Source organism: Sus scrofa, chromosome 12, assembly GCF_000003025.6.
Source record: "Sus scrofa isolate TJ Tabasco breed Duroc chromosome 12, Sscrofa11.1, whole genome shotgun sequence".
In the NCBI taxonomy this organism is placed as follows: Eukaryota; Metazoa; Chordata; class Mammalia; order Artiodactyla; family Suidae; genus Sus; species Sus scrofa.
Window position 1 is genome coordinate 55,285,054 of NC_010454.4, and position 7,962 is coordinate 55,293,015.

Sequence of the window (7,962 nt, forward strand, 5' to 3'; positions counted from 1 at the left end):
GTCAAGGGAGAAAAGATTTTTTTGTTCTTTCTGAGAACTGGACATTTCAGGGAAAACTAAATGTGATTCAGCTTCCTCAAAACTGCTTCTTTTTCTTTGCTCTTGGCTTGTCCCAGTTAAGCAACCGGTCCAATGGGCAGGCGCTGATGAAAACAAGGCTGAGCTCCAAGGCTGAGGCTTATTTTTAGGTCTCAAGGAAGAAGGTTTTTTTGTTTGAAGAAAAGGGTGGTAATGTCATCCAAATGCTAGCCTGGTGCAGAAGCTGGCACTTGGCCGGGCTCAGGAGGCAGACTTCGAAGGGAAGGCAGCCAAGGCCAAGTGTCCAGAGACTGTGGAGACCCAGTGGTTCTGGCCTCTCCAAATTTCTCATTCCTCGTCCCTTTTATAAACTGTCAGTGAATATAGGTGGCTGCTCTGTTCTGATCGCCCCATGGGAGGCTCGAGCCACATGTTCTATACTCTTTCCCCTTAAGCAATAATAATAAAAATAACCTTTGAAGCTCCTAAGGTGTGTCATATCCACATGGGAATGCTGGCCAACCTTGAACAGTCCTCAAAGTAAAAGTTATGCAAAGAAACGATGGATCGAAGATTAAATGCCTGTGTGTATACACACACAGGGGTGCATCATGTGTTTACTGTGCCCAGCACACATGCATGTGCTGAAGTAAAAGCGCCCTGTGCAGTTTGGAGAAAGGCAGGAATGACAGAGCTGCCCGTCTTTTCATGGATGCCTTGGCCTGACCACAAGGTAGCTGGGGGTTAGATGAGCCCTTTCCTCTGAGGTCTTACTAGAACAAATGATTCTAAATTAGCACTCAGGAAAATCAATAATTTAAGTAAAATAAGGAAATTGAACTTCTAGAAATTGTCTTCAATTGAACTTTGTGGTGTTGGTTGAGCTACTCAGGACCCATGGGCAAAGGCTTATGAGCAAAAATTCTGTATCTGTAATGGTATCTAGTAATCTGGGAACGTCTTCCAACGGTATAATAAACCAACTTTACTCAAAATGTGTCCTTAGGACTTTAAGTCCAGCACGACTGATGGGAAAGGGATTTGGTGATCACAGACCAGGGGCACCCTGCCCTCCACGTTCTTGTCCTAAGGAGTGTCCATGCTGCACAGGAGCATGATAAATGGCCTCAGCATAAGTCGGACTTTATTGTTCTAGGTTTTTCATATACTTTTTTAGCCATGGGAATTTTTCTCTTTCCCCGTTTGTACTTGCACCACCCTCTAAATGCGGAAAGTGCTAACACAACATGTAGCTGTTCCTGAGCTTGATTTTTCTGTGTGTAGGTCATTAATTACATCAGAGCTAATCAAAGAGGAGTCTCTGGACAGGCTGCTGTATGTGGTCAGAGTCACCTGGGAGCTTATTAGAAATGCAGTTTTGGGGCCCCCACCTGAGACCTACTGAATCAAAATCTCTGCAGGGAGCTCCCTATGGGATTCTTATCTGAACCCCAGTGCAGCCGTTGAGTCAGAACTGAGGCTGACCATTGCATGTCTTAGATGACAATCAATCTGCCAGACCTTGTGAATTCTCTTCTTGGATTTCAAGCCCCCACTCGACCCATGCAAACTTAATTTACTTTTATTTCCAACGCCACACCGTGCTCTCTGTCTTTTGTGCTTACTCTGCTTCTCAGAGCCACCGAGCCTTACTGTCTTCACCTGTTTTTGTGTCATAGACCCCTTCTAGAATAATCTTTCAAAGTGAAATCTTACAAAGAAACACATAAGATTTCAAAAGAAATCAAGTTGTACCGAAATAGAGTTAGCAAAATATTTTAAAAGCTGTGTTGATAAAAGAAGCAAGTATGTTTGCATTTTGTACATGATCTAGAGGCAGATCTGTAACTTACAATTTTGAAGCAGTACTATCTATAAACAATGTTTTTGAAATACCTACAACTACTGAAATATGATATGAAAATACTTGTAATTTCTTTTGGTGACAAAGTCACAGGCACTGCCACTAGTACTGGGTTTGTCACCATATTTGAAGGAAATGGACTTCAAGTTAATTTTTCTATGAATAACTTGCCTATTTCCTACTACTATCTAAACGCCACTCATTTTCTGAGACCCAGAGGATTTCTTCACTCATTCCAGCCTCCATATTTCTGGAACCTTTGTGTGCGTGTAATAACAATACCCAGCAAGGCACTCCAGTTGTCCACAAAATTCAACTTTGTGTTTTATCTCTCCCATCTCAGTGTAGTTTCTTGGAAACAGGGACTGGACTTGCATTTCTTTTGAAATTCCCTGCTCAGCAGCCATCAAAACATTGTTGGTACTCCACTGGTTCTCAACCCTGGACACAGATTAAAATTACCTGTAGATGCTCGGGTAATATGCCCGAGGCCTGTGGTTGTCAAAGTGTGGTCCAGATCAGCATCACCTGGAAATTTGTTAGAAATGGAAATTGTTAAACCCTATCCCAAACCTACTGAATCAGAAACTCTGGAGATGGAGGGGACAGCAGTCTGATTTGATATGCACCAAAGTCTGAGAATCGCTGAGAAAGTATGGGGTGGAATTTAGGAAACTGTATGGAAAAATGACTGTATTTAGTAAACTTCATGAGGTGAAGGGTACAGTTCAGTTTTACTCACAATTCTTTCTCTAGTGTCTCTCTCAGTGCCTGACATATGGTCAGGACTCAAAAGAAGGAAATGTGGTTTCTGGAAGTTCCCTTGTGGCACAGTGGGTTAAGGGTCTGACACTGCTGCAGCTTGGTGCACGTTTGATCCCTGGCCCAGCAACTTACATATGCCATGGGTACACCCACCGCCCCCCCCGAAAAAAAAGAAATGTGGTTTTGAAGCCCCCTAGTTAAGTAATGAGCAATTATATGTCTCAATGTCTGGCAACTTTTATAGGAATTAGGTGGAACAAGCCTTTTGGAAGGTGAATAGTCCCTTCGAAGGTACCATTTATTGCAGGACATTCGTTATTGAATAAATGGTGCACTTGTGAGTCATCTGATAGCTCCAGCTAGTGATTTAGTTTGTGAGAGAAGTATGTAAAATAAACCAAAAGGCTAGAATTTTAAAACCTTAAAGTCTTCACCAAGTTAAATTAAATTGTCCATTTTTTTCCCTGAGGAGAACTTCCCATGTTGAGCTTGTTGCCGAACTGAACTGGGTCCACTCGCATGCTGTGCAACAAAGCCAGTCTATTGATGCCGGGTTGCAGTGAAGATAGGTACAGCATTTACTGCAGGGCACCAAACAGGGAGAACAGTCAGCTCATGCTCCAAAGACCTGAACTCCCTGATGGCTTTCAGGAGAGAGTTTTTAAAGACGGTGTGGGAGTTCCTATAGTGGCTCACCTGTAACAAACCTGACTAGTATCCATGAGGACATGGGTTCCATCCCTGGCCTTGCTCTGTGGGTTAAGGATCTGGCATTGCTGTGGCTATGAAGTAGGCCAGGAGCCACAGCTGCAATTCGACCCCTAGCCTGGGAACTTCCATATGCTGCAGGTGCGGCTCTGAAAAGACAAACACCACCACCACCAACAACAAAACAGTGTGTGATCTGCTTGTGCACAGTTCTCTGACTGGTTGATGGTGAGGTAACAGGGTGACATTTCAGGAATCTCAGTCATCAGCCCTCTGGTTTCAACCTCTCTGGGGTCTGTGTGCTAGTGGTCAGCAGTTTTCATCTGGCGGGAGTCTGGTTTCTAAAAACACCTCAAGAATGTGGTTTAGGATATTATCTGTAGCACTTCAGGAGGAGGTAAGATTCCTTGACTTTGTTTTATGGCTCAACTATTATTATTTCATCTTGCTTGGTTGTTTTGGTTTGTTTTTATATTTTCCTCTCTTCTCTGATTAAATTTGCTCTTTGGAACTCCGGGAAAGCCTAGGAGTCCAAAGCTTTTCTGCAAACTAGAGGCAGGGACACTGGGTGGGGAGGTTTTCCCCAGGAAGGGCCTCAGGGTCCTGCTTTGTTTCAAGCTCTCTGGGGTTTTCTGATCTTCACGAGCAGCGAGTGTGATCGGACCTCTTACACCCTTCAGAGTGGAGGAGGAAAGTCCTCTGCTTTCCACCCTCCGTCATAGGCAGAGTAAACTCAAGCTGCAAAGCAAAGCAGTGTCATTTCCAGAAGACCATGACTGACGTGCAGATGAAAGGTTGTCAGAAGGTGTGCTTTGCTCTTTAAATACTGTGTCACTGATGCGTTGATCCTATTCTGTGCAAATCGTTGTTGAAGACCCATCAGGGAATACTGAAAGGTATTCCTACTCTCCAAGAGCTCACAGCCCAGAAGAGGAGATGGAGAGAAGACAACTAGGGTCCCTCCTCCTCCCCATTAGTGCCTGACAGAGCCATGGTCCGTGTATTTCTCTTTTTAATTTCTCTATTCACTTATTTGTGAGTTTATTATCGTTTCCCCTCACTAGAGTATAAGTTCCAAGAATCTTATCCACCACGATATCTCCCCAGCAGTTAGGGTATTTCTTGGTGGACACAAGAACTATTTCTTTTCTTTCTCTCTCTCTCTCTCTTTTTTTTTTTTTTTTTTTCCTGTCTTTTTAGGGCCACGCCTGTGGCATATGGAGGTTCCCAGGCAAGGGGTTGAATCGGAGCTACAGCTGCCAGCCTACACCACAGCCACAGCAACGCAGGAACCAAGCCACATCTGCAGCCTACACCACAGCTTACAGCAACATCAGATCCCTGACACACTGAGCGAGGCCAGGGAACGAACTCACATCCTCATGGATACTAGTCGGATTCGTCTCTGCTGTCACAACGAGAACTCCCACAATAACTATTTCTTGAATGAAACGCTGACAGAGAAAATGCAAAGTTAAAGGAGTGAGTTACCACTTTTCAAGTGTTAGGTTCCACGTTTGGGTCTTTATTTTCACCAAGCTCTGGATTCACATGACTCTGAAAATTTATTGCCCCACGTTGCCTTGACCACTTTGGCTTAACTTCCGATCGCTTCCGCTGCCTCCTTCACTGTAGTCTGTGAGGAAAATGAGGGACGTAATGCACATTAGGCACTTAGCACAGCATGTTTTAGCTATTAGTTGTTATGGAAACAGAACATTTTAAGCCTTGTCTTCTTTAATTCCACCCTTGTTAGAGATTATAACTGAAGACAGAAACTACAGATGTGGGGTGGCAGTTTTAAAAGAAAACTTGAAGGGATGGAGGGCTGTGAGAAAATGAGCTCTCATCTAGCTATCATATGTTGTCAGAAGAAAAAGACGAGCACATCTTCACATAAAATTTAACCTAAACGAGTAGTCCCTCTGCTTTGTCCATCCTTGAGCTTGACTTCTAAGTCTCTTTGTTAAGATGAGCAAAGAGATTTCCTGTAATGTTAAAAAACATGTTTACTAGTTCCAAGGATTGTTGACTCAGAATTGTGAAGCTGCGAATGTTTTTATAAGAAACCGTGTACATTACATTACAAAATTTTTTTTCTTTTTTTTTTTAGTATTTTTTTTTATTTTCCCACTGTACAGCAAGGGGGTCAGGTTATCCTTACATGTATACATTACAATTGCATTTTTTCCCCCACCCTTTCTTCTGTTGCAACATGAGTATCTAGACTAAGTTCTCAATGCTATTCAGCAGGATCTCCTTGTAAATCTATTCTAAATTGTGTCTGATAAGCCCAAGCTCCCGATCCCTCCCACTCCCTCCCCCTCCCATCAGGCAGCCACAAGTCTCTTTTCCAAGTCCATGATTTTCTTTTCTGAGGAGATGTTCATTTGTGCTGGATATTAGATGCCAGTTATAAGTGATATCATATGGTATTTGTCTTTGTCTTTCTGGCTCATTTCACTCAGTATGAGATTCTCTAGTTCCATCCATGTTGCTGCAAATGGCATGATGTCATCCTTTTTTATGGCTGAGTAGTATTCCATTGTGTATATATACCACATCTTCCAAATCCAATCATCTGTCGATGGACATTTGGGTTGTTTCCATGTCCTGGCTATTGTGAATAATGCTGCAATGAACATGCGGGTGCATGTGTCTCTTTTAAGTAGAGCTTTGTCCGGATATATGCCCAAGAGTGGGATTGCAGGGTCATATGGAAGTTCTATGTATAGATTTCTAAGGTATCTCCAAACTGTTCTCCATGGTGGCTGTACCAGTTTACATTCCCACCAACAGTGCAGGAGGGTTCCCTTTTCTCCACAGCCCCTCCAGCACTTGTTATTTGTGGATTTATTAATGATGGCCATTCTGACTGGTGTGAGGTGGTATCTCAAAAATTTTTTTTTCTTGGTGCAGCCACCATGGGGAATGGTACGGAGTTTCCCAAAAAACAAAAAAACAAAAAAAACTGAAAATATAGTTGTCATATGATCCAGCAGTCCCATTCCTGGGCATATATCTGGAAATGATGAAAACTCTAATTCGGAAAGATACATGCAGAGTTCCCTTGTGGCTCAGAGGGTTAAGGACCTGGCATTGTCACTGATGTGGCTTGGGTTGTAGCTGTGGTACAGGTTCAGTCCCTGACCCTGGAACTTCTACATGCTGCAAGCGTGGTCAAAAAAATAGAAAAGAAAAGATACATACCCTCTATGTTCATTGCAGCCCTAGTTACAATAGCCGACACAGAAACAACATGTCCATCAACAGATAAATGGATAAAGAAGATGTGTGTACACACACACACACACACACAGGAGTATTACTCAGCCTTAAAAAATGAAATAATGCCATTTGCAGCAACATGGATGACCTAGAGATTATCATTAAATGAAGTACAAGAGCAAGATAAATATCATATGGTATCACTTACATGTGGAGTCATAGAAAAACACAACATTGTAAATCAACTATACTCAATTAAAAAAATTTTTTTTCTTGTCATCGTAGAAAGCTGAGTGAACTCAAAGTGGTGAACTGTGTCATAAGGAGATAATTTTACTCAATAACCTTGTGGTAATTAAATTCACCATGACTTCCAAATTTGGCTCCAGTTAGTCCAGCAATATTAAAGGACTTTAAGATTGGGAACACAGCTCTAGGAATTCCCTCTGGTGGCAAAGCATTTTACACATCAAAAGGTGACTAAGAATAACTTCAGAACACAAGGCAGGACTTAATTTACCTTGAGAGTATGGTAGTTTATTCTGTTGAAGTAGTTTTGAGTTCTAATCTTATTATTTGAGGCTCCAACAATTCTAACAAAAGAAGTTTTTATGTGTGTGCATAATTATATGTGTTATATAGTCACCGAATAGTGTTTCTCAGAGCATGTTTTTCTGTTTCTTTCCATTGCCTAGAGGAGATAGGCCTTTCTAGGTGTTTCTCCAAAGAAGCCACAAAGCTCTGTGAAATGTACCTCCTGGGGTTGCAGATGCCTCCTCTGTGCCAGGAACCCCACCTGGGGCATCATGGGACCTGGGGAGAGAATAGTTGTCAGATCATGAAACTCTCCAGGCTCTTCTAGTTTCTTGCCTGTAAAGTCAGGATAATAATACCTGTCCTGCTTTAAGGATCAGGTACAAAGTCATGTACAGAGGGTTTGTAAATGGCAAGGCCTGCGTAACATTATATGTACATATGTGTGCATGGGCACATATATGAGTCCATACAGATAATGTGTCAATTATTTCTGCCGATGTTCTTTAATCGTTTGCTTTTCCAGATCCCTCTGGAGATGCTCATCAGGGGATTTCTGTCGGTCACTTGCTATTCACTCTCTAAATCTCAGTTGGTAACACTGAATGTGACTGGCCCTCCCATGTAAGAGCACGAGATAGAGCATTCTTCTCCCAGTTTAACACTATCTTGCTTTTCCTTCTCTTTCTTTTCCTGTGGCAAGTACTGGGAAATGCAGATCATTAAACACTTACTAAGCCTGGATCTTCGCCAGAAGAGTCTTTTTATTCCTCGACAACTACTTCTTGCTGGGAAACTGGGCCTTGGATGGCAAAGGAACAGGTCTGGCCAGAACACAAAGCCCT